Genomic DNA, 26,306 nt, shown 5'->3' with positions numbered 1-26,306 from the left:
TAAACTGGATCAGTTTGAGTCTGTTAGTACCGATGATGTGGAAAAGATCCTTAGAAGTGTTCGGAAGACAACCTGCTCTCTCGATCCCTGTCCCTCATGGCTAGCGGCTCAGGGGGGACCGGTGGTAACTTCATTGTTACACCGGATCATTAATACATCCTTGAGGGACGGGCAATTTCCATCAAGCTTAAAATTGGCCATAGTAAAACCTTTGCTTAAAAAGCCCTCCCTCGACCCCCTGATGCATAATAATTATCGGCCTGTTTCGCTACTGCCATTTTTGGGGAAGGTGATCGAGAGGGCGGTTGCAATCCAGCTTCAATCGATCTTGGATGAAACGGATTATCTGGATCCATTTCAAACCAGCTTTCGGGCGGGCTACGGGGTTGAGACGGCCATGGTCGCCTTGGTCGATGATCTCCGTCTGGGCATCGACAGGGGAAGCGTGTCCCTGTTGGTGCTCTTGGACATCTCAGCGGCTTTCGATAGACCATGGTATCCTTCTGGAGCGCCTGGCAGGGGTGGGAATCGGGGGCACTGTGCTCCAGTGGTTCCAATCCTACCTCTCCAGGAGGTTCCAGATGGTGCAGCTGGGAGACGTGTGCTCCGATAAGAGGGCCCTTATATCTGGGGTCCCTCAAGGAGCCATTCTGTCTCCCATGCTTTTCAACATTTACATGAAACCGCTGGGAGAGATCATCCGGAGACATGGGGCGTGGGGTTATCAGTACGCTGATGACACCCAAATAGTCTTCTCTATGTCTCCGACTGATGCAGTGACCGGGGATGGCATCTCTCCTCTCGTGGCCTGTCTGGAGTCGGTAATGGGCTGGATGAGGGAAAACCGACTCAGTCTGAATCCAGACTCAGGTGGACGCGACAGTCAGGAGCACCTGCTATCAGCTTCAGCTGATACGCCAGCTGCGTCCCTACCTGGGCCGGAGGGACCTTGAAACGGTAGTACATGCTCTGGTAACCTCTCGTTTGGATTTCTGCAATGCGCTCTACATGGGGCAACCCTTGTACCATACCCGGAAGCTACAATTAGTGCAGAATATGGCAGCCAGACTGGTTACTGGCATATCCAGAGCCAGTCATATAACACCAGTGCTTAAAGATCTGCACTGGCTGCCTATTCGCTTCCGGGCACAATACAAGATGTTGGTTATTACCTATAAAGCCCTAAATGGCTTGGGCCCAGGATACCTCGAGGACCACCTCTCCCCATACAATCCGCCCCGCACTCTCAGAACATCTGGGCAGCAGCTATTGAGGGTTCCAGGGGCCAGACTAGCCTCTACCTCAAAGAGAACTTTCTCCATCTCGGCCCCTACCCTCTGGAATTCCCTGCCCATTGAGCTCCGCTCGGCCACCTCCCTGGCCCAGTTCAAAAAGGGGCTGAAGACCTTCTTATTTAAACAAGCATTCCCAGATGCAAGCCCCGACAAACTCCTCCCTCCCCTCTACGTCAGCAGTGGCAAGCTGGCTGGAATGTTTTTACTGTATTGTTTATGTATATTTTATGTATTTTATGAATGCTGTATACCGCCCTGGTTTTATAGAAGGGTGGTATATAAATAAAAATTTTATTATTATTATTATTATTTGTATACTGCTTTTCCTCCTGATCAAAGTGGTTCACACTGTGCAGGCTAAGTGACACATGTCACAATACATAGCAATACAATATAACAACAGTTACATCAGCAATTACATCAACAATTCAAACAATTCAGTAAAAGTCTAAAACCATCTACAGAACAATTAAAAACTATCAGGTGTGGTAGGACATCCTGATCTTAATTAGGGTTACATTAGTACACAGGTGCTTTTTCCTCCGCATAGCAGTATGATGAATTTCAGAAGAGTATGAAAAGTTTTTTGTAGAATGTGGAACACACTAATGTTTCCACTACATTGGTAAGATCTGCCGAAACATTACTCATGGACAATGTTATATTTCCATGTCCAGCAAATGATAATACAATATAACATCCTATTAAATGCATGAAACGGTGGAAGAGTACATTGTCTCTCAAGCCCAAGAAAAGTGCTTACACATTAACAACCAAGCAATGGGAATTTTTCAGCCATCCAGACACATATGCACTGCAATGAGGTGCCATTACAAGATTTGACTGTCTGTGCTGCTCAGTAATATTGCAGCATTTGGCATAACCTTAAAACCTTAAATTAAACAAAATAGAAGCAAATGCTTTATAGAAAGTAAACTACAAAGAATTTACCCCTTTATTCCCTACTGAAAATACCACTGTTTTATTGGAATAAGTGAAAAGGGCCTATTCCTTAGCCCTGACAATTACAGCTCCTCTCTAGTTCTAACTCTCCCTTTCCTTCAGAACTCATTTAGCAAGTACAGTTGGCCCTCCAGATTTGCAGTTTTGACTTTTGCGGATTTGATTATTTGCAGTTTTGATCAATATGTTCTCTGTAGGAATCTCTAGGTGCTCCAGCACAATTCTGCTGGAAGTTGATCATAGAGTTGTGTTGGCGAACCTAGAGGTTCCTAGAGAAAACACTTCTCTTGGCATTTGTAGGTCCTCAGGCATTATTCTATGATCAATTTCTGGCACATGTTGACCATAGAGTTGCACTGGAGGACCTGGAGATTCCTAGAGAGGTGTTCTCTCAGGTAAAATAATAGTATTTTTTTATTTGTGGTTCTTCCATATTCATAGGGGTCCTTCACCCCTAACCCCAGTCAATGTGGAGGGACCACTGTACAGCCCCTTCCTTAGGGCTTCTCCACCTCCTGGTCCTAACCCATATTCATAGAGGTTACACAATATTATAGATACACAAACATTCATGTTAACAATTGGCTATATTTTCTGTTACGTATAGTAACATGCAAGCTTTGAGCTCTCTGTGGATGTATGTTGCTGATTCACTGGAAAGAACAGGAAAAGACCAGTTCAATAGGCTAATAAAAAGTACTTGATAGGAGAGGAAAAGCCTAGTCGATAGGCTCATAAAAGAATTGACAACATTGTAAATTGCAACAACCTAAAAAAAACTTTGACCAAAGCTCTTTGACCAAGTTGTCAAAGAAAGGAAGAATTTTCATTTTAAACAAAAAGATTTAACCACATTGAACTCAGGCTTGCTCAAGAGGTTAAGAACAACAAAAAGGGCTTTTTTGGATACAGTATGTCCACAGCAAAAAGAAGAAGGAGGAAATGGTAGGGCCACTGCATGGAGAAGATGGCAAAATGCTAACAGGGGACAGAGAAAAGGCAGAATTACTCAACACCATCTTTGCCTCGGGCGGGTTACAAACCGCCACTTGGGACATCCTCAGGACGTCCCAGTTTAAAAAAGGGACGTCTCTTCCAGATGCCCCTATTCCTGTTATGGACTCTGTCCGTAACAAATGGCGGCGGCCGTTCCACACGGCCGCCGCCATCTTGACGTAACGGACGCTGTGCATCCGCACGTCGCACAGCGCTAATGACGTCGTGAGTGCGCCATTGGCGCCTCGCAGCGTCATGAGCGCGCCGCCACAAGAAGCTCCATTTTGGAGCTTCTTTTTTGCTCCGTAAGGGAGTCGCGTGGTTTGGCTGTGGCGGCTCCCTCACGGAGCAAACAGCAGCGCCGGGAGACCGCCTCAAAGTGGCGGTTTGTAACGCCTCCCCGTCTTCTCAGAAAAGGCAAAGAGTGCTCAACCTGAGGATAAAGGAGCAGAGGACAGAATAGGGGAATTTCAGCACAGAATAAGTAAAGAGATAGTACAGGAATATCTGGTTAATCGAAATGAATATAAATCTCCAGGACCAGACGAACTACATCCAAGGGTATTAAAAGAAGTGGCAAACGTAATATCGGAGCCATTGGCAATAATGTTTGAGAACTCCTGGAGAACAGGAGAAGTCCCAGTAGACTGGAGGAGGGCAAACGTTGTCCCCATCTTCAAAAAGGGGAAGAAAGAGGATCCAAACAATTATTGGCCAGTTAGTCTGACATCAATACCAGGAAAGATTCTAGAGCAGATCATTAAAGAGAGAGTCTGTGAACATCTAGATAGCAATTCCATAATTACAGAAAGTCAACATGGGTTTCAGAGAAACAAGTCATGCCAGACAAACCTGATCTCTTTTTTTTTTTTGATAAAATTACCAGCTTGTTAGATGAAGGGAATGCCGTGGATATAGTATGTCTTGATTTCAGTAAGGCCTTTGTCAAGGTTCCCCATGACATTCTTGCAAACAAGCTTGTAAAATGTGGGTTAGACAAGGCAACTGTTACATGGATATGTAACTGGTTGACTGGCCAGAGCCAAAGGGTTCTCAACAATGGCTCCTTTTCATCCTGGAGAGAAGTGACCAGTGCGGTCCCACGGGGTTCTGTTCTGGGCTCAGTGCTATTCAACATCTTTATCAATGACTTGGATGACAGAATTGGGGGTATACTTATCAAATTTGCAGATGACACCAAACTAGGAGGAGTAGCTAATACCCCTGAGGACAGGATCAAACTTCAGAATGACCTTAATAGATTAGAAAGCTGGGCCAAAGCTAACAAAATGTATTTCAACACAGAAAAATGTAAGGTACTGCACTTAGGTTGGAAAAATGAAATGAACAGCTATAGGATGGGTGACACCTGGCTGAATGAAATTACGTGTGAAAGAGATCTGGGAGTCTAAGTAGACCACAAATTGAACATGAATCAACAGTGTGATGCGGCAGCTAACAAGGCCAATGCAATTCAGGCTGCATCAATAGAAGTATAGTGTCTAGATCAAGGGAAGTAATAGTCCCACTGTTTTCTGCTCTGGTCAGCCCCCACCTGGAATATTGTGTCAAGTTCTGGGCACCACAATTTAAAAAAGATGTTGAGAAACTGGAGCATGTCCAAAGGAGGGCGACCAAAATGGTGAAGGGTCTAGAAACCATATCATATGAGGAACGACTTAGGTTGCTGGGGATGTTTAGCCTGGGGAAGAGAAGGTTAAGAGATGATACTATAACCCTGTTTAAATACTTGAAGGGATATAATATTGGAGGGAGCAAGCGTATTTTCTGCTGCTCCAGAGACTAGGACCCATAGCAATGGATGCAAGCTACAGGAAAAGAGATTCCACCTCAACATTAGGAGGAACTTCCTGACTGTAAGGGCTGTTCGACAGTGGAACAAACTCCCTTGGAGTGTAGTGGAATCTCCTTCCTTAGAGGTTTTTAAACAGAGGCTGGATGGCCATCTGTTGGGGATACTTTCATTTAGATTTCCTGCATGGCAAGGGGTTGGAATGGATGGCCCTTGCGGTCTCTTCCAATTCTATGATTCTATGATTCAAAGGCAGAGATATTTTTACAACTGCATTTGGCTTCTACAAATAGCATGAAAATCGCTATGACTTATTCAAATTAAAAATATCAGTTAAGTCTTCCTTTGTCATCTGAGAATGGAAACCCTTCTACTTTCTTGCTGTATTTTCAGCTCATATGTTAAGCCACTGCACTGCCTTCCTTACTTTATTCTGTATCTTCCAGTAAATTGCTGTATTTATGCTTCTTACAACATCTGGGTGCAGTACATTTTGTAACTGCTCAGAGATGTATGTGATGTACATACATGATATACTCTATATTTCAAAGTGAGCATTATCCACATATGGTGCAACTCTGGTGCTTTTATGGAAAAGACAATGATGCTAGTAAAGATGGAAGGTCATAGAAAGAGTAGAAGATCACATGACAAATAGCTAAACTCAATCAGAGAACCCATGGGTCAGAGCCTGGAGGATCTGAGCAGAGCAGTAGAGGATAGGTGGTCTTGGAGAAGTCTCATTTGCAGGATCACCATGAACTGAGGTCAACTCCAATTGACCTCAATTATCATGAAAAGTGTGGCTATGTAAACAACTGACACATGTACCACATAAATATGTGAAACTGTATTGCATCCAACCAAATTACAGTTCTGTAACTATTGAAAGCTGCTGTTTTCAATTACTTTATGAATGATGCTCATATCATCTTGTGTCATGCTCAAACAGAAGTTTCTGTTAATAAAAATCCAGTATTTTTTTCTCTTCAGCTTTTAGCTCAGTCTAACATCAGTGATCTCAACACAATTGCCTGCCTGAAGATGAATAAACTATCTGTAATCAGGTGAGAACTGTACTTTCCTGAGGGAGCCTGATACATTACTCACCAAACAGCAATAGTATAATGAAGATGGTGGCACTGTCTTTTTCGACTTGTTTACATTTTACCTGTTGATAAAATAAATTTGACAGCAGCCCTAGGCAGCTGAACTACATAAAGGGCTGCAGAACTGGCACACTAGGTTGCTCTGCTTCTTTGTTGTGTATGACATACACTCTGGAAATCTCTGTGTCAAATTATGCCAGAACTCTCTTAGGCAATCTACATTCTCTTAGCCACAGCCACCTACCCTGATCTGGAACATGGGTGACAATACTGACTTACTTTACAGGGCTGTTGAAAGGATGACAACTAGGGAGGGCATGCCAGTATTTGAAAAATGCAAGCCAAATGTGGATTTTTTATTATCAACAGCCATACCTACAACTAGGAATGTCTTTCTATAGCTTTAATAAAGAATACAGGGCTAAATCCAGTCTCCTTTCTACCTGCAGGAACTTCCCTTGAACAGAAGAGGAATAACTGCTAATTCTCACTACCCTCTGCAGGATTCAGCACCACATCACCCCACAGTTCCCTTGCACAGCATGGGAGGCATAGGGAGACTTCAGGGAGGAAGGGGAAGATGGTCTTGCCCCATTTCCACCAGTGGGATTCCTCCACTAAATCAGAAACTTTCTGCAGAATGAAGGAGCCATTCCACCTAAGGGATGTCTATGCAGGACCCAAACCTATGATGGTTTTTTTATATGTTCTGTGAAGATCCATAAGAAAATAAATACAAAAGAAAGCTAATGTCTCTATCTACCTGGGAATGGAGAAATGAATTGCTTTAGTAACCATGGATTTTGATATGATGTAGAATATTCCAGCTCAGACTATACCAGACTTAATTTTTTGTCACTATAGATCTGCTATTATGGTCTGTTCTCTCCAAATAAAGCTTATGTTTAAGAATATTCATATTTCACTATGTTATTCAACAACTCTATCTTGGAGCAGACCAAAATGCACGTTGTACCATAATATATGAATGTGTGATCCTGTCATCACATCTTTTTCGTGATTATCGCCTAAGCATTAAACATTATTTCAGGGTTGGATCTGAATGTAAGAAGAGTTTGTTCAGCAGGCAATTTCCTTTGTTTGTTTCATAGAATCATAGAAATATAGAACCATAGAGTTGGAAGAGACCACAAGGACCATCCAGTTCAACCCCCTGCCATGCAAGAAATCACAATCAAAGCACCCCCTGTGACAGATGGCTATCCAGCCTCTGTTTAAAAACCTCCAAAGAAGGAGACTCCACTACACTCCGAGGCAGTTTGTTCCACTGTCGAACAGCTCTCACTGTCAGGAAGTTCCTCTTAATGTTGAGGTGGAATCTCTTTTCCTGCAGCTTACAACCATTGTTCCAGGTCCTGTTCTCTAGAGCAGCAGAAAACAAGCTTGCTCCATCCTCAATATGACATCCCTCCAAACATTTAAACAGGGCTATCGCATCACCTCTTAACCTTCTCTTCTACAAGATAAACATACACAGGTCCCTAAGTCTCTCCTTGTGGGGCATGGTTTCCAGACCATTCATCATTTTGGTCACCCTCCTCTGGACACACTCCAGTTTCTCAACATACTTTTTGAATTGCGGGGCCCAGAACTGGACACAGTATTCCAGGTGGGGCCTGACCAAAGCAGAATGTAGTGGCACTATTACTTCCCTTGATCTAAACACTATACTTCTATTGATGCAGACTAAAATTGCATTGGTCTTTTCAGCTGCCACATCGCACTGCTGACTCATGTTCAACTTGTGGACTACTTGGACTCCCAGATCCCTTTCACACATAGCCTCCTTAAGCCAGGTGTCCGCCATCCTATTCCCCCCAAATGCAATACCTTACATTTCTCTGTGTTGAAATTCATTTTGTTAGCTTAGGCCCAGCTTTCTAATCTATTATAAGGTCATTTTGAATTTTGATCCTGTCCTCTAGGGTGTTAGCTATCCCTCCTAATTTGGGACTTTACCGCACCGCCTCTAGTGCTTGACTTTTTTCCAATTCCGAAGCTTCCAATTTGGAAAAAATGGTCACTGAAGTGACTTACAGGGCCTGAATTCAACAATGGAGGCAACGGGAAGCTGTTTTGAGGGGAAAGTCTATGTAAAAAAATCAGTGTAACTTCCGAATTTGGTTCAAATTCAGAAGAGGTAAGTTGGACACTGGAGGCAGTGCGATAAAATCCTTGGTGTCCTCTCCAAATTTGATAAGCACGGCCCCTATTCTTTGATCTAAGTCATTGATAAATATGTTCAATAGCACTGAGTCCAGGACAGAACCCTGTGGTACCCTGCTAGTTACTTCTCTCCAAGATGAAGAGGAGCCATTGGTGAGCACCCTTTGGGTTCGGCTGGTCAACTAATTATAAATCCATTTAACAGCTGCATTGTCTATCCCACATTTTACAAGCTTGTTTGCAAGAATGTCATGGTGGACCTTGTCAAAGGCCTTACTGAAATCAAGATATGCAATATCCACAGCATTCCCTTCATCTACCAAGCTGGTCATTTCATCAAAAAAAAGTTTGTTTGTTTGTGTTCTCTCTCTCTCTCTCTCTCTCTCACACACACACACACACACACACACACACAATATTACATGACTGAAAGGTTCCGTTCAAAATTTGGGTCTTACATGAACATTCATACAATGGTATCAACAGATTTTAATGAAAACTCTTGTATTACCTTAAAAACTAACAAAAATGTTATAGTACAAGGTGATTTAAAAACAATGGTGAAAAACTGAATAAAAACAGCATTACTTTTGCATCATTCTTTTGCAGCTTCTGAGTATCCTGTTCACTTACATCATAATTTATTTTGTTTTATTCTTTGATGGTTTTGCTTAACCAATCTAAAGCAGCTGAACCTTTGGCAACAGCATAAAATGTAAATGATTTAGAATTATCCAACATAAACAAGCAGCAAAACTGTCATGAACATTTTAACAGAGTGAAGAGACTAAATGAAAAGCCTCAATTAGAATTATTGATCATACCAAGATGTTATTCTTGATGACTCTGAAAAACACTCACAAAACTTTAGACTATTCAAGTCTATTTTCTTCAGCACAATTAAAAATAAGCTGGATTGCTTAGCAGCCTCCAGAGAAAGGCAGTGTAGATGTGAACTCCTAATCATGTGTAAATGTCTTGCAAATTATAATAATTGCTTATGGATATCTTCCAGAAAAGTATTGTTTATGTATGGATTTTGGCAGAATGTATCAGACAGTCCTTCCCCAATGTGCCATTCTCCAGGCTACTAAGCCCTTTCCATGCTGGCTGGGGATGATGGAAGCAGTAGTTAAATACAGTTGAGAAACAAAGTGATCCATAAGGAAAAAAATCCACAATTGGGCAATGTTGTTTAGACCAATAAAATCTGTATATAAATGTGAACATGATTTGAAGATCTAAAAGGAGCAAAGTTGGTATACTGCAACTCTCTGTAGCTTGCCAGCCAATGTCCCACCTCTAGTGCACAAGCAGTTAACCACTGGCAGCAATGTGAAGGGCTTTATTGGTCTTCTGAATGTTCCCTTTGCCTGTAACGGTGTGCACAGCACGTAGCCAGAGGGCACCAGAACAGCATCAAGCAGCTGTGCTGCAAAGATATTCTTTCCTGAGATTTAATTGGTGATTTGCTTCCAATCAAGAGCAAAAGTTGAGCAACCCTCAACTCTTTTAACATAGAGCTGTTACAGAAAGTCAAGCAAAGGAACAAGAAGGGATCCACACAGGCAAAGTCCATGAGACAAATGATACCAAAATGTTAGAATAGGCACATCACGGGGCAGAGTCAAACATCTGGTTGGACATATTGTTCTGGATGACAGATTTATAGTGCAACCTCACAAAAATCATATGGCATCATATCAAGGGTAGGGAAACTGAACCTCCATATGATTTGTACTATAACTCCCATGATACCTTACCCATGGTTGTGTTGTTGTTTATTGTCATGTGTCTTTAAGTCATTTCTGACTTATGGCGACCGTATCATGGGGTTTTCTTGGCAGGTTTCTTCAAAGGGGGTTTGTCCTTGCCATCTTATGAGGCTGAGAGGGAGTGACTTATCCAAGGTCATCCAGTGGGTTTACATGGCCAAGCTGGGATTCAAACCCTGGTCTCCAATCATACCCCCAACACGCAAATCACTACACCATGATGGTTGATTCTGGATGCTTAATGTCCAAAACATTTTGCAAGCCAAAGGTTCCCCCAACCCTGAACTACTTCACTGCTCTTAGTCATACAGTTCTATTCTCAACAACCAAATTCCACAAATCATCTTGATGATGTTGTATATATGTACTGTATGTGTGTGTATGCTTTTTTTTAAAAAGGGGATACCCAATTGTCTTTAGTTTGCTTTCAGAGAGAAAAAAGTCAAGGGAACCTAGAACTGAGCACACACTATACCCTTTCACATATATTACAGTTCTGTCCACCAATTCAAATGAAAATAACATAATTGGAAAGCCTTTATTACAACCAAACCACCAAAAAGCCATCTTCTGCTTTACCTTAACTTGTCCTTGCACAGGATATTACATACATTATAGTTTCCAAAAACAACCTGTGTGTGTGTGTGTGTGTGTGTGTGTGTGTGTGTGTGTAAAGAACAAGTGGCAACATTTTCTCACTGTTTTATCTGGCTATTCCTATTGAAAAAACACACTGCAAATGTCTCACCATCACTCTTCTCATCAGCTCTTCTCTCTTCCATGTGGACAGCAAGATTTAGATAAGGTGAACAGCAGCATTTAGGAATGCATCAGGGCTTATTATCGTTATCTAAACCCTAATCAACAATGCTTTTATAGCAATGACAGGTCATTTGCTCTTCATTTTTAATATCCTTGATATAATCAAATGTCAAAGTGTTTCTACATGAGTGGGAGGCTGCCTGACAACTGCTTCCCACTAATAGTACAAAAAGTTTTAAGACTGAAGAATCTCCCAAGGATTTGGATGGGTTTGGCATCATGCAGAATACACTTCACCTCAAAAAAGAAGTGCTGCTTAGCCAGAAGCTACAGCTGTGTTGGAGAAATAAGTGTGCAATCTGGGCTCTAATGTTGTCTTGTCTGATAAGCCTTTCCACATTATTGGGAGCTCCTGCCTACAAAGCAGTTTTCTGGATGCTTTCTATGTGTAGACACTAGCTGAGGCAGTGGTGCTTAACCTTCCACTACTCCCTGTATTTTACTCTTTCCACCTGGAGGAAAGATTGTTTCATCTAATCATCTGGAGCCCCAAAACAGACAGAATCCTATGCTTGCCAAATTCTCTTATACCTTATGCTTTGATACCATGGCTATTTTCTAATACCAATATCACTTATGTCAGCTTCAGCATATTAAAAAATGCTGTCCCATTAGATTGATATCAGGAGTCCATTTCCTCTAGTGAACACTGTGTTGTTTTTGTAATTCTGTTCCACCATATCCCCTAGAATCTCAGGGCAATATACAACAAAAGGAATATAGAACAGTTTAAAATAAAATGAATAATTTAAAAGACTAGAAACATATTAAACCATTTAACACTTAAAACAATTGAATACCAGTGAGAACAGTTTGAAATAATCTAAACTGCAATACATGTACTTATTTAAATAAAATCAGTAGGCCTCAAAGGCTTTACCAAAAAGCCATGTTTTGACTTTGTCCCAGAATGACAGAATTAGCACCAATCAGGCTACAGCTGGGGTGCCACAGCAAAAAACAAAAACAAAAAACAACAAGGCCCTTTCCCTATCACCCACAATGTATTATCCTTAGTGGTGGGACAGACAGCAGGGCACCTTCAACTGACCTTAGTTCCCAGGTAAAATTTACATAGGAAGATATAATCTTTCATGTAGCAAAGTCCCATTTAGGGTTTTAAATGTCATCACCAGCACCTTGAATTCAGACTGGAAACATATTGGCAGCTATTGCACTTTCTTTAAAACCAGTGTTCCATGATTTCTGTATAGTCTGCAGTCTAGCTGCCACATTTTGCACTATCTGCAGTTTCTGTGTCATCTTCAAGGGCAGCTCTACATAGAGTGCACTGTAGTAGTCTAATTAGGAAGTTGCCAGACCATGAGTTACTGTGACTTAGGCCCTGTTCAGACTGGCCATTAAGGTCAGCTTGGGGGCAGAGTCGGAGCATCACATCCACATGACACATGCCCCGGCTCCGCCCCCCAGGCTGCCATGATGCCGTGTGACACTCCACATGGCACATGGCTTCATGGCACTACTCCAGCGCTGCATCCTTACGATGCAGCTCTGAAGGAGTGCTACCAAGCCGTAGCAATGCGGCTATGGCGCTCTTTCCAGGACGCAAAAATGAGCCACTTTTTGTGGCTCCTTTTTGCACCCTGGAAAGGCCAGATCGGGGCCGTGGCATGCAGTTGCCACGGCTCTGATCTGGCTAAAACAGGGACGGCTCCAAGCTGCCCCTTCAGGGCTCTGAACACTGAACAGTCCCTAAGTTATCCCTGTCCAATAAAGACTGTAGCTGGCAGACCAGTCAAAGCTGAACCAAAGCATTTCCAGCCAAGGAATGCATCAAGGCCTCTGATGACAGAGATTGAGTCACAAGTACTCCAAAGCTAGGTACTAGCTCCCTTTGTGGAATGCAACTCCCTCCAGGGCAGGTCAATTACCAAATTTCAGAACACAGATCCTGCCATAGTCTCTCTGCCCTGAAGAAGACTAGCTGTTGCTCAACCAGAAACTTTAATTTTGCTGTAAACTTGGGTGACAGAGTTAAGGCTAGGTACAGACTGAATAATAAGTGCAGAAAATAAAAAAGTACCTTTGTGAGCTGACTTGCTTTTCTTCTATTGCACTGTAATAGTTCAGTCTTACATTGCATACACTGTAATGAAAATGCCTGGCTCAGTCACCAACAGAAAATTCTGTCTAGAGAAGCTTGCTGAGGGGAAAAACAATTCTGACTGCTGATGGAGGCAACAGTTTTCTCTTCATTATGACCCATGTTGTAACCTTACCTTGTGAGATTATGTATGTGTGTGCTGTATTTCCTATATGCTCTGGCATTCAGTGTAGATGCCCAACAGTGCACTTACATGGCAGGAGAGCAACTGCAAGTTCATAGCCCTGTGCTTCCTTCATAATGTTGATGGGATGGGGATTTGCAAGGAAGAATCAGTGGTTAGGAGGGAAGGCTTAACTCTTCCTCTATTGATTGAAATCTCTAAAGGTTCTTCTTTATTCCGAAAAACTGCTCTCTAAAACTACAAATAAGCAAGGCTGAGTGGAAACACAGCCTAAGAAAAAGTTAAATACTGTATTTGTGTCTCTGATATTTTACTTATGTCTTCATTAATGTTAGTTATACTTGGAAAAGCTCAGAGATCAATTTTAATCCATCTAATGTCCAAATTAAAATGGTCCATTTTGTTCCTAATATTCAAAGCTGCAGTGAAACTCAAACAAATAGCTTTACAGAATGTGTTTTTGTTGTTTTGTTGCAAATGTTTTAATCAAAGTTCCCATTTGGACAAAGCAGAGAACGACAAACCTGAAATAATGTCAGAACAAAACAAAGCAAAAAAGTACCAGAAAATCATTTTGTGGTTTCCTCAAACCAGCTGTATCAGAACCTGTCCTACTTCGAATGTTTTATTACAAAAGCCACTGTCAAAATAATAATAATAATAATAATAATAATAATAATCTATTTAAAAAGACCTTTTGATTCACAGCATTTCAATAAGCATTTACTCTGCAAACATTTTACATTTATTGGATCCATATGTAAACTAACTAGGTTGCTTCCTGTAATTCCATGAAGCAACTATAGGATTGATTGTTATAATTCCTGCTCAATATATCTTCCCCACAATGGTCAATGCAACTTGTCAACACAATAAAAAGAAACTACATATGCAAATATTTCCAGACATACACTCTAAGCAGTTTTTGCCTCATCTCTGCATAAATACCTTTTTATTTTATTTTTGTTTCATGCTTGGGGCCATTGAAAGAATTTGGGAGTTTGAAGGACATGTTCCCAATGTCCTTAGACCAAGTCTAACAACACTGTGCAAGTCTGCAACAATTTCCATTTCAGTTTTCTACCTGTACAAGAGCAATATAGGTAGATTAATAAATGACTAACACTGAAATTACTAAAGAGGAAAAAATGTGGCTTATGACAATTTTCTTATGCATAAATTAGAGCAAAATAAAAACAATTGCTAGCATCAAAGATTTAGTGGAAATGGTAGAGATGGACTCTCTGTAAGGTTCAATGAAAAGGGAAGAAACAGACAACATGGAAATGTTCCATTATACAATAAAAGTAATGCTTAATTCATATTTGTGAGAACCCATGATTCTATGCACACAGAAAGACAGACTCTTCCAAGGCTGGTACAGGAACTCCATCTCAAGACCAGGAGACACTGTATCTCCAACTCCCATGGAGTTCAGTAGGTTTATGTGACCTGTGCTCTCAAGTACCTGTTTAAAATATTAATATCTCAATCTATTAGAAGATCTCAGGATGAGACACAATAAATTAATTTAAAGCATTTAAAAAAGTAAAAGATATAAATTAAAAACATATTAAAAACATAAGAAAAATGAGGTAAAACATATATTTTTTTAAAAAAACATACTCATTTCCCAACCAAATCTGCCTGATTTTTAAATTTTTAAATTATTTAATTTTTTTAAACTTTATTGGTCCTGGAATGTTTTAAATTTTTCCTGTTTAATTTCTTTTTAGGGACTGATTAATGATTTTATGTTTGGGGGAGGTTTGGGGGTTTGGGGGGTTTAATTGTATTTAAAAATTGTATGTGATTTTATTTTGATATTCCTGTAATCCACTTTGATTCTTTTGAGAAAAAGTGGAATATAAATAATAATAATAATAATAATAATTCTCTATAAATATATAACTGTAATTTAAACTGTTCTTTTAAGGAGAGGGCATTCCCAACTCAAGGTGCCACAACAGAAAAGTCCCTCTACAGAAAGAAAGTTCTTGTGAAAACACAGCTGCTTCTCTCATATGTTTTTCCAAATATCAAGAGCCTGTTATTTTATGATCAAGTCTATTTTTGTTGGTAAGGGAGCACATTCTTAGAGTAACCAAAGGGGAGGCACTGTACAACTGTAAATTTCAAGGCTGCTGGTTAAAAAAGAATCGTTCATTTGCCAAACTGAGCTCTTTCAGAAGGGCATCAAACTTTTTCCTCATGATGATCACAACTGGGACAGCTGTTGCAAAACACAGGAATGTGAAAAGCTGATGGAAATGAATGAACAGGGCAGCTCAAGTAAGTAAAACACAGAGAGCAGCACTTTTTACTTACTGAAGCAAAGGAGAATATGGTATTACTGGGTTGCTTGTTGAACAGTAACTGGATTACATCCTTCACCATACCTGAATCCAACAGGCTAGCTTATGGGTCACAGCAGGGCCCCTAAAGTCAGGACAGGGAGAAGTCACTTTATGGCAGAACCAACAACTTCAGCTCTGGGTGGCTTTTTTGTTTTACATCTTCCCCTGTTCAATGCATCTTTTCAACTAGGACAAATTCACAACCAGGGGAGGATACAAAAGTTAATACCATACCTTTAAAACTTGGGGGGGGGGGCATTTACAATACATGGTTGTAGCACTATGATTCCACTTTAATGGCCATGTCTGCATCCTATGAAATCCTGGGATTTCTAGTTCAATCAGATCCACTAGAGGAGGCTTCTGAGTGAAGATTCTAATTGTTCCTCCCCATAAATTGCAAATCCCAGGATTCCACAGGAGGGAAATATGGCTGCATCTACACTGGTAAAACAATGCAGTGTGACACGACTTTAACAGCCAGGACTCAATGCTATGGGATTCTGGGCTTTGTAGTTTTGTGAGATATTTAGCCTTCTTTGTCAGAGAGCTCTGGTGCCACAACAACTACAAATCCCAGGATTCCTTAGCACTGAGTCAAGCTAGTTAAAATGTCATAATTGTATAGTGTGAATGGGGCCATAGTGGGAGGACCTGTGGCCCGACCTGTGGCCCTAAGCCAAACTGCATGTCATCCACAGCAGCATCTGGTTCTCCAGTCTGTCCTTCCAGGAAACAGTGATTCCTCTGCATACATGTTAAAAGGTAGGGAAGGGAACAGGTGGCACAGAGAAAGAAAGAGCTATGCAATCCTGCAGACTTCATCTCACTCTGTGTGTGCGCACATGCATGTTCAAGTTCGCCTGTCGATTTATGGTGACCCCATGAATTTTGTAGGGTTTTCTTAGGCAAGAAATACATGGAGGTGGCTCTGTTAGTTCCTTCCTCTGAAATACAGCAGCTGATATTCCTTAGTGGTCATCCATCCAAGTCCTAACCAGGGATGACCCTGCTTAGTTTTCAAGATCAGACAGAATCTGGTGCCTTTAGGGGTTTTAGGCCCACTAATGGCTGCAATCCATGTGTCAGCGCTTACTGACAGAAAGGCTGAATCCTTTATCATCTGTCTCCAGTTGTCAACCTAATGCTTCACTCAGGCTGGTATTGTTGCTTTTATAAAAATACATTACTTGCTAGTCATTCATTTATATGTCTTTGTGACTGACAAGAAATGTGGTACACTATTAATATGTTATTCTCAATTTCATTCTTTTTTTTACAAACCAAAACTGTAAAAATGGTCAAAATCCCCTTTTCCTCTTATCCAAAATTAAAGTTTCTGCAATAATACTTTAAGGTTACACCCCTCCCACCCCAAAAATGCCCTAATGTTCTTTCATTTACATTTAAATATGTAAAAGTAATAATGTTGGTCCTCCTATTATTCATAAAAGCAGTCAGTGAAGAGTAATGGCATGATGCTTAATACTTTACTTCAAACTCTGCTACTACATCTATCAGAAAAGTCCACTAAAGCCATATATTAATGCAACAGAGGACAGTACGTGAAAAGGGGTTTTCCCCTTTCAGATGAGATAAGATGTAAGAAGAATGCTGACAATCTTAACTAACCAAGTAGGGATGTGGGCCAGTATAACAGATCTCTTGACAGATGGGATAACATTTAAAAGCGTATTTAATGACATAGCCATGCTAGTCTGTATCATCATGCAAAGCAATCTTGTAGTACCTTTGAGGCTAACTGAGAGAAAGAAGTTTGTAGCATAAGCTTTCATGGATGTGTTGGAAGAAACGTATGCATTCTCTTTCCCCTCATTATATAGATAGGGCTTCCTATTTAGGTTCCTCTCTCTTCAAGACTGTCTCTATCTCAAGATTCTGAGATGTTAATATTACAGTTGGTATGTGCCTCTAGCCTGTCTGCTAGTATTATATATTTCTCTCAATCTTCCTGCTATATCTATAAATACACAACTTTCTTTAGTTAGATTAGGTTTTAGTTTTGTTATGTATATATTTATTAAAGCCATTATTATTTGTTTTTAAAACATAAACTACATGTTTGTTATTTGAGTTAGTCTTTATTTTTAGGAATGCATATTAAAATATAATCCGACCCACACTTTTGCAGTACTGCTAGTGAAAGTTAGACTCTGACTCAGTTGTTTATTTTGGGTGCCCTTTAAGAAAGAGTTAATACCCTGGGAAACTCATATTGTAGCCCACAGGATGAAACAGAGTCTATCGAGGCCATCCACACTGCAGAAATAATCCAGTTTGATACCACTTTAAATGCCATGACTCGGTGCTGTGGAATCCTGGGAATTGTAGTTTGTTGGAGCATAAGAGCTCCCTGACAGAGAAGGCTAAATGTCTCACAAAACTACAGTTCCCAGAATTCCACAGCATGGAGCCATGGTAGTTAAAGCAGTGTCAAACTGGAATATTTCTACAGTGTGGATGCAGCCTATAAGAGTTTATACAACAAAACTCTTTCTTCCAGTTACTCTCAAAGATGCCACAAGCTTCCTTTGCATACATTCAAAAGCGTCTGAAACCAGAATCCCCTTACAAAAGCCCCATATCCAGAATGTGAAATATGCCTTGGGTTTTTTTAAAGAAACACAACAAAGCCCAAGCAATTTGATCTCTCCCACCATCTCCTCTGCTCTGTGGTTGTAAATGCTATATTCACTTACCTTGGATTAAGCACTTCAGAACTATCTTTGAATAAATGTGCATAGGATCCTGCTACACTTTTGTTATAGGAGTCAGAAATAGAAAATGTTGAGATTCTGTGGCGCCAAACTATTCGATAATTATCACATTAATATCACTGTACCTAAGAATAGTGTAAGTGGAATGCTGATAAAATTTGCCATTATTTTTAATAATTGTTCACCTAATTATGTAAAACTGGCTACACCCAATTTATCTTCTTTCAAATTAATCTGCTTTCCACTATTAACACTAATGGTTGTGCCTCCTACTGTTACTTGTGTGTCTGCAACCACTCTTACTCATTTAGAGCAATTTTCTCATTTAAACAAAATTATTTGGTATAACAATTAGGCTAATGGGATTAAATAATGTAACCATATTTGAACTGGCTGCATTGAACTAATGCATTCTGCTCCAGTTTCCCCCCCACTCTTTGCTATACTAAAAAAAAATCTGACCTAGGTTACAAAGCATCTCCAAGTTTTGTTTTTTTTTTGGGGGGGGGGGTTGATTCTGATTTCCTTTCCTTTCCTTTCCGAACCCAAACCCATCCAGCTGCTTCTGATCAATAAATGATTTTTCAAATAGAACAGTCATAGAACCCACATGAAACATATTGAATCACTGCATTGCTCTGATCAACAAGGAGACAGGATGGGACCCTCACCTCTGCGCTCAAAAACACAAGTGTATGGATGGGGTTTTGTTTTTGTTTCTGGACAGCTTTCCTCCTTGGGGGGAAAAAAGAGACACCTTATGTTCTGAGGAATTCTAGTCTACCTGTCCATGTGTACACTGTAGGGGCATTTGGGGCTAAAGAGATCAGAACTTCCCAACTGCTTACTACAGAACAGTAGCTGAAGATACAGCTGCTCAGTTTCAGTGACTCAGACTTCCATGATGTTTCACTGCAGAATGTTTATTTTGGAGACATTTAAGATGTCTCTGAAATGGGATAAAATTAAGACTTTTCACAACAGGTCTTCTTTATGCTCCAGGTATTCAGAATCAGAGGAAAGGTATTTAGAATCAGAGGAAAGGCATGGGCAAAATGCAGTCTCCCTTCAAAGCCAATGTTGTTGAACTGCAATTCCCAACACAGCCAATGGCAAAGAATGTTAGGGGCTGACATTCAAGCAATGTTTGCATGGCCACATTAGGCCTACCCCTAATTCGCAAAGGCCACAAAGCCACCCTTTTGTTTTCAGTGTTCCTCATAAACTACTTACATGAATGGGAACTGTTAGTGCTTTACCACCCATAAGCCAGTGCCATATTAAAAGCTGATTTGCTCTGATGTTTATTTTTACTGAGAAGCACACAGAAACTGGCACAGGTACCACTAGAATAACTGGACCTCTCTGGAGATACTCAAATGCTCTCATAAAAATGTAAACAAAAAAAAGGTTAGCCAGCTATCACATTTTAACTGATTACACAACCATCATGCAGACAGTCTCTTTACTAGCTCTCTCTCTCTCTCTCTCCTTTCCATTCCCCCCCCCTCCCCAATTGCATCTACAGTAGAAATAATGTAGTGCAACATCACTTTAAGTTATGTAGCTCCACCCTATGGAGTTCTGGAACTATGGTTTTATAAGGTCTTTAGCCTTCTCTGCCAAAGAGTGCTGGTGCCTCACAAACTACAAATCCCAGAATTCTGCAGGATGGAAACATGACAGTTAAAGTAGTGTCAAATGGCATTATTTCTACAGTGTAGATGCACCCCTATCGCTTTTCTCCCTACTGACTGGCTATTCTATATATCACACACAAACATCCGCCAAAAAAAGTGATCACATGTGCAAGAAATCTTGTTTTATGCGTATTAATTATATCTGGCAAAGTCTGTTCAGTATGTTGATTTGGGAATTAAGAGGTCCAAGTTCAGATCCTTCCATTTACCAACACTTTAAACTATCCTGAACCTCAGTGATCCTCTCTAGAAAATTGGACAAATATTTACCTATCTCAAAAGTTGTCACTCCCCCCTCCCCCCATTTATCCCAGTTCTATTCCATTGCATGATTATGATAGAAAGACTAAGTTATATAATTTAAGTTTTGTCTTTTAATTGTGTAGCTGTCCACCACACATCCCTTGGGATCATACAAGAGGGGGAAAAAAGAAACATGTGAGGGAGTATAACTATGCAACCCTCTGCCATGCAACAACACATGATTAAAATACTCCCAAAAGATGGCCATCCAGACTCTATTTAAAGACTGCCAAAGACAGAGGTGGGGTCCTTTTGTCAGAGGAGAATACCCTAGGTCAAGAAACAGGGTTTGATTTTAACTCAGCAGCCAGTGGCTAAAAGAGCACAGAGAAAGAACAGCAGCCAAATGCTTATGATTTAATACTATACTATATTGCATCAACAGTATTAAGCCGAAATATATAGTTTGTGAGGGAGATATACAGAACCCTACTCTTGCATAAGTTAGCTTGCATGTCACAAAGGAATGTCTTCTAGCAATAGCCAAAGAAAATGAAGTGTGACAAACAAGAAATGTTTAAGCCTTCAAGTATCTATCAGTCTACAGAAACATACTAGTTCAAGCACAGCCTGAAAGAACATTTTTACATTACCTGTATCTAAAGGTGTTCTAATTCCTTTTTTTCTGCCACTGATTTGCAGCTTACTAAAGAACAAGACTTTCTTACCTGATCATGGTAGTAACAATCTGATGATACATAAGCAGACTCATTGCTATAGCACTGGCAAAAAAAGAATAATAGAACTGGCAATAAGCACTGGAAAAAAAGGGAGGGAACATTGCAGACCTGTACTGTAAGATGTAGAGAAGTGGCTCTTATTAACTGTTGAATGTACATCATTCAGCTGAACACCTATTGTAATGGTGTATGCAAGAAAACAATGCATTCAAAACCAAGTGATAGGTATCCACTAGTTTTAAAATCTATTCTAAAAATAATTAATCCTATTATTTGTGTAGGTCAATGACTCTGCATATCCACCCTAGATTAATATTGACATAAACTATATATATGATGCACATACACTTTCCCCCCAGAAGATGTGTTTTAAAGTGATCATAAGCTGTTTGCAAAACATTTGTCCTTTTGTGGTTACAAGCCAATATTTATCAAATTTGTTACGTGTGTAACAAACTTACTTCTAATATAACATACTTCTAATATAACAGTGTGAAGGATACTGCTGTCAAATCTTGGGGTAGCAAAGTGGTCCCTAAACATTTGAAAGCAAATTACATTCACTTACTAGTAAGTCAGTGTGTTCCAGTACATTACTATCTATGGTATGCAACAACTATTGATAGAAGAAGGAGTCAATGAAGCTAGGTGTGTGTTGAACTTTAAGTTCAATAAAGATAATCCTCCCAAATGTGACTGGTCCCCCTTCCTCCTGTGCTGTGTTCTCTCTCTCCCCCTCTCTCTCCCTCTCTCCCCTCTGTCTCTCTCATATAGACACACTTTTTAATGCTTAAGACAAGGCAGAACTGCCAGCACTAAGAATTATTTACTCTGCTGTGGTTTAATTCTAGACAGAGCCACGAAAGCTTTGTTCCTTTCCATTATATCAGTCTTGTTCTTCTACCCCCTGAGAATATAAAGACCACCCAAGACAACAGAAGTATACAAAATGAGAAACTGGTAGTTTGCATCTGACATTACCCATGATAATCTTACCTAACTGGCCATTAGCCTGTGAGGTTCCACAGAAGTCAGTACTGTCTTCTATGCTTTTCAACATCTAGGAAGCCACTGGGAGAGGTCATCCAGAACCTTGGGGCTGGGTGTCATTATTATACTGATGATACCCAGATCTATCTGTCCTTTTTCAGCTGATGCCAAGGAGACTGTGGTAGCACTGAATCATCTGGATGCAGTAAAGGACAGGGTGTGGGTGAAGAGACTGACACTTAATCCAGACAAGAATGGAAGTGTTGCTGGTCAGCAGGAAACCCAACCTGAGGCTAGGATCACAGCCTGGTCTGGAAAGGGTTGCTCTCCATCTGAAAGATCAGGTTCATAGCTTAGGGGTGCTCTTGGACCCAGGACTGTTTCTGGGAAACCAGATTGCAGTGGTGGCTAGGAGCACTTTTGCCCAGTTTTGGCTGGTGCACCAGTTGAGCTCCTTCTTGGGGAAGGCAGGCGGATCATGCCTTAATTACCTTTGCATTAGTCTACTCCAATGCACTCTACATGGGGCTGCCCTCAAAAAGTGTTCAGAAGCTTCAGCTAGAGCAAAAATGCAGCAGCCAAACTGATGTCAGGAGTGCATTTTAGAGACCATATAACACTGGTCCTGCAAGAACTGCACCAGCTCCCAATTTGCTTCCAAGCACTATTCAAGATGCTAGTGCTGACCTATGAAGTACTAAATGACTGAGGGCCAAGATATCTGAAAGACCACCTCCTCCCAGATGGGCCTGTGAGAAATTTGAGATCTGCAGAGGAAACCCTGTAGTGCTGTGTGTCCCAACACTTCAGTTGGTTAGGTTGGTGGGTGCATGCAACATGGCTTTCTCTGTAGTAGCACCTCAACAGTGGAACTCCCTACCCAAGGAAGTTAGGCAAGGGCCATCTCTTTTAAACTTCCCCAAGCAGCCCAAACAGTGCTATTCCACATAGCATTCAGTGTTTGAAACTGATGTTTGAACTGTTTCAAAGCTGGATTCCAGGATTGTTTTTACTTTTAGGAAATTTTAAAGAGTCTTTTAATGTGTTTTGAAAATGTTTTTATCTTTCCATTGTTTTAACTGGGTTTTATTTATTCATTGCCTCAGAAGAGGGCTAGGAGGAGAGACAGAAATACTTAAAATAAAATAAGTAAGTGAGACATGCCTTTCATAGAAAGAGGTTCCCTAATATATGTCAGACAATGCCTATTAGATCACATCCCTTATCAAAATGGAACTTTCCCATGGCCTAGTAAGAAATCACAGAGGGAAATAAAGCCTGAATAAAACAAAGTTCAAAGTTTTCTCAAGTTCCGCTTTTCAGATCTCCAGAACGAACGAACAAACACACACACACTTACACATGAGACTCTAGCAACAGTTGCTTAACAGCTATGTTCCCATGGCAGGAAAGTTTTGCCAGTCCCTCACACTCCCAGTACTTTGTATTACGGTTTTACCATGGTCTGAATTGTCTACCTTAGGGAGAGCTCCCATCTACTACTGCAGTTTTTCAAATAGGTATTCAGCAAGTACCTCCAAGCCATTTGCTTGCAAGGGAGGCTACACAGAACAGCCAGAAGTAATGAGTATATAAAACATGTCCAGAGTGGAAACTCAGTTTTAATAGCTTTTAAGGAAATCCCCCAGGCTGCTTGCAAGCCATACACCCCAAACCCTAGGACAGTGGTTCTCAACCTTTTCTATGCCCCACACCCCTAGGAAATGTTTGATTAATGTCTGCACCTTTTACAAATGTAAATATCATGTTGGAAGATGAAGAAGTCTAATTTCTAATTTTTAGTTCACTACAGGAGAATAAACTGAACTTTAAAGAATAAGCTTTTAACTCAGTGCATAAAATGCAAATCTAAACTGAGCAATTAGATTCTAAGCTATTCAAAAAAAGGAGTGATGACTCAAGGCCCTCTTTGTCACCCCCTGAAACTCCATCTCCCATCCCCTGAGGATGCAGGTGCCCCAGATTGGGAACCCCTACCCTAGGATTTAAAAGGAGCCCTATTTTAAATGTGATCAGGACTTAGCCCAGGTGAGGCTCTAATCAAATAAGACCCTGCCTCTGAACACGTACAGAGTGCCACCTTGGGCTGTCTGAGGTTGGTTGTCAGAGGGAGAAGAAGAATGTGATTTTAAAATGAGGATCAGTGCTGAAGTAGATCAGTTGATTAGAAACAATAAAACACATGTATACTTTTTAAAAAACGTGCACACCAAATGCATATGAGGAAAGAGGCTCAAGTCTAGGGACTTTATCACACAGGAAAAATAAGGGGATTTAAACATCGATTATCCTGTCGCGATTAACATTTTCACACAAAGTGCAATTAAACTGCCATTATGCTGGGAATCAGCAGGCAGCAAACCACAACAAATTATTCACTGGATTTCCCCATGAATGATTTGTTGCTGTTTACTGCCTGTTCGTTCCCAGCATAATGGCAATTTAATCGAGATGTCGTGTGATAATGTTAATCGCGATTACACAATTGTCTGGATGTTTAAACCCCTGATTTTCCCTGTGTGATAAAGTCCTAGAAAAGCTCATGCTTCTCTCTTTCTGTTAGTCCAAAGGTACTACAAGATCTCTTTCTGAATACTTACATACCCACAAGGTTTTGAATTTGAACTGCCGTTCTCACACAGAGAGGGCTCATATAGGTCTATCTCTTCATTCTCCACACCAAAGATGCCTCTGAGGAAGGGGGCTCAAGTCTAGGAGAGCTCAAGCTACCAGCTTCTCCCTTTCAGGGAGCCTCAGAGGTGATCCACGATCCCTTTGTGCAGCTGGAAGAGCCCTGGTGGGTGAAATGCCTGCACTGCAGCCACTCACTCACAAGCCACAAGGTTGTGAGTTCAATCCCAGCCAGGGGCTCTGGGTCAACTCAGCCTGGCATCCTTCTGAGGTCACTAAAATGGGTACCCAGCTTGTTGGGGGCCATTGGCTTACGCATTGTAAACCACTAAGGGGGTGCACTGATCAGCAGTATAGAAATGTAGTTGCTGTTGCTGTCTATACAGTTGCCCCTCCACTTTTGCAAAAATGGAAAATCACCAATATCGGGGTCCCTACTGATTCCGATGGCGGTGCGCTCCTCCTGCGCGTGTCCCACTGTGTCACCCTCCGTTTGCCCCTCGTGTATTTCTGAGGGACGCTGTATATTGAATTTGACTTGCCATTCCCCCACTTGAAGGGCTGGTGTAAGCCTATAATCTCATTCTCCACAGCAAGGATGCCTCTGAGGAAGGAAGCTCCAGTCTGGGGGAGCCCATGCTACCTACCAACCTCTCTCTTTCGGCTAGTCTCAGGGGAGCTGCCAGATGAGCCCTTGACCTAGAGCTAGAGATGTCCATGTCTGTATAAGGGGCCCAGGGCCTCGGGGGCTGAGCCTTACTCACCCGGGCCGAGTCAGCTGCCCCAGGGTCCCGCGGGGGGTCCTCCCCCTCCTGCTCCTCGTGGGGCGCCCGGGGGCATCTTCCCGCCTTCCTCCGGCGCCTCCTGCAGGGAACCAGCGCAGCCACAGGGACCCTTCGCCCAGGGAAGGAGGAGGAGGAGGAGGAGGAGGAGGCTCAGGCCAAGTCCCTCTCCCCAGCAGCAGGAGGGGGAGCCCAGCCGGCCTCGGAGCTGCTGCTGCTGCTGCTGCTGCTACTGCTGCCTGTCTGCCCCGTCGGGAGACCGGCTCCCTCTCCCTGTCCGAGGAGCCGGCTCCCTCCTCAGCCCCGGCTGCTCCTTCGCTCGCCTGCTTTCTTTTCTCTTTTCCCTCCCGAGGCAGGAGTCGCAGGAGGCTTCGCCCAATCAGCGCCTCACCAAGAGAGAGAGAGAGAGAGAGAGAGAGAGAGAGAGAGAGAGAAGGAAGGGAAGGGAAGGGAAGGGAGAGCAGGGAGAGAAGTCCCCGCTGCCTCGGAAGAAAGAGCAGGAACTGGGTCCAGTTCTGGGCCCCACGATTCAAAAAGGATGTGGAGAAACTGGAGCCATGTGTCCAAAGGAGGGCAACTAAAATGGTGAAGGGTCTGGAAGCCATGCCCTATGAGGAACAACTTAGGGAGCTGGGGATGTTTAGCCTGGAGAAGAGAAGGTTAAGAGGTGATATGATAGCCCTGTTTAAATATTTGAAAGGATGTCATATTGAGGGAGGAAGCTTGTTTTCTGCTGCTCCAGAGAACAGGACCCGGAACAATGGATGCAAGCTCCAGGAAAAGAGATCCCACTTCAATATTAGGAGGAACTTCCTGAGAGTAAGGGCTGTTCGACAGTGGAACACACTCTTTCCTCAGAGAGTAGTGGAGTCTCCTTCTTTGGAGGTCTTTAAGC

At 41.6% G+C, this 26,306-nt stretch overlaps 1 protein-coding gene across 1 annotated transcript in view; it reads right to left on the bottom strand.

Moving 5' to 3' along the window:
* LOC149321933 (5-hydroxytryptamine receptor 4-like) overlaps positions 1–25,545 on the bottom strand; it is a 298,644-nt gene extending 273,099 nt beyond the window's left edge. The window contains exon 1 of the mRNA XM_089531601.1: positions 25,394–25,545. The gene's annotated coding sequence lies outside the window, so the exon portion shown is untranslated. The remainder of the gene's footprint in view (positions 1–25,393) is intronic.
* Between the last annotated feature and the right edge of the window lie 761 nt (positions 25,546–26,306).

This window comes from Sceloporus occidentalis, unplaced genomic scaffold, assembly GCF_023333645.1.
Source record: "Sceloporus occidentalis isolate IW3139 unplaced genomic scaffold, rSceOcc1.0.p SCAF_1, whole genome shotgun sequence".
Classification (NCBI taxonomy): Eukaryota; Metazoa; Chordata; class Lepidosauria; order Squamata; family Phrynosomatidae; genus Sceloporus; species Sceloporus occidentalis.
This window is presented reverse-complemented; position numbering and strand designations above follow the sequence as displayed.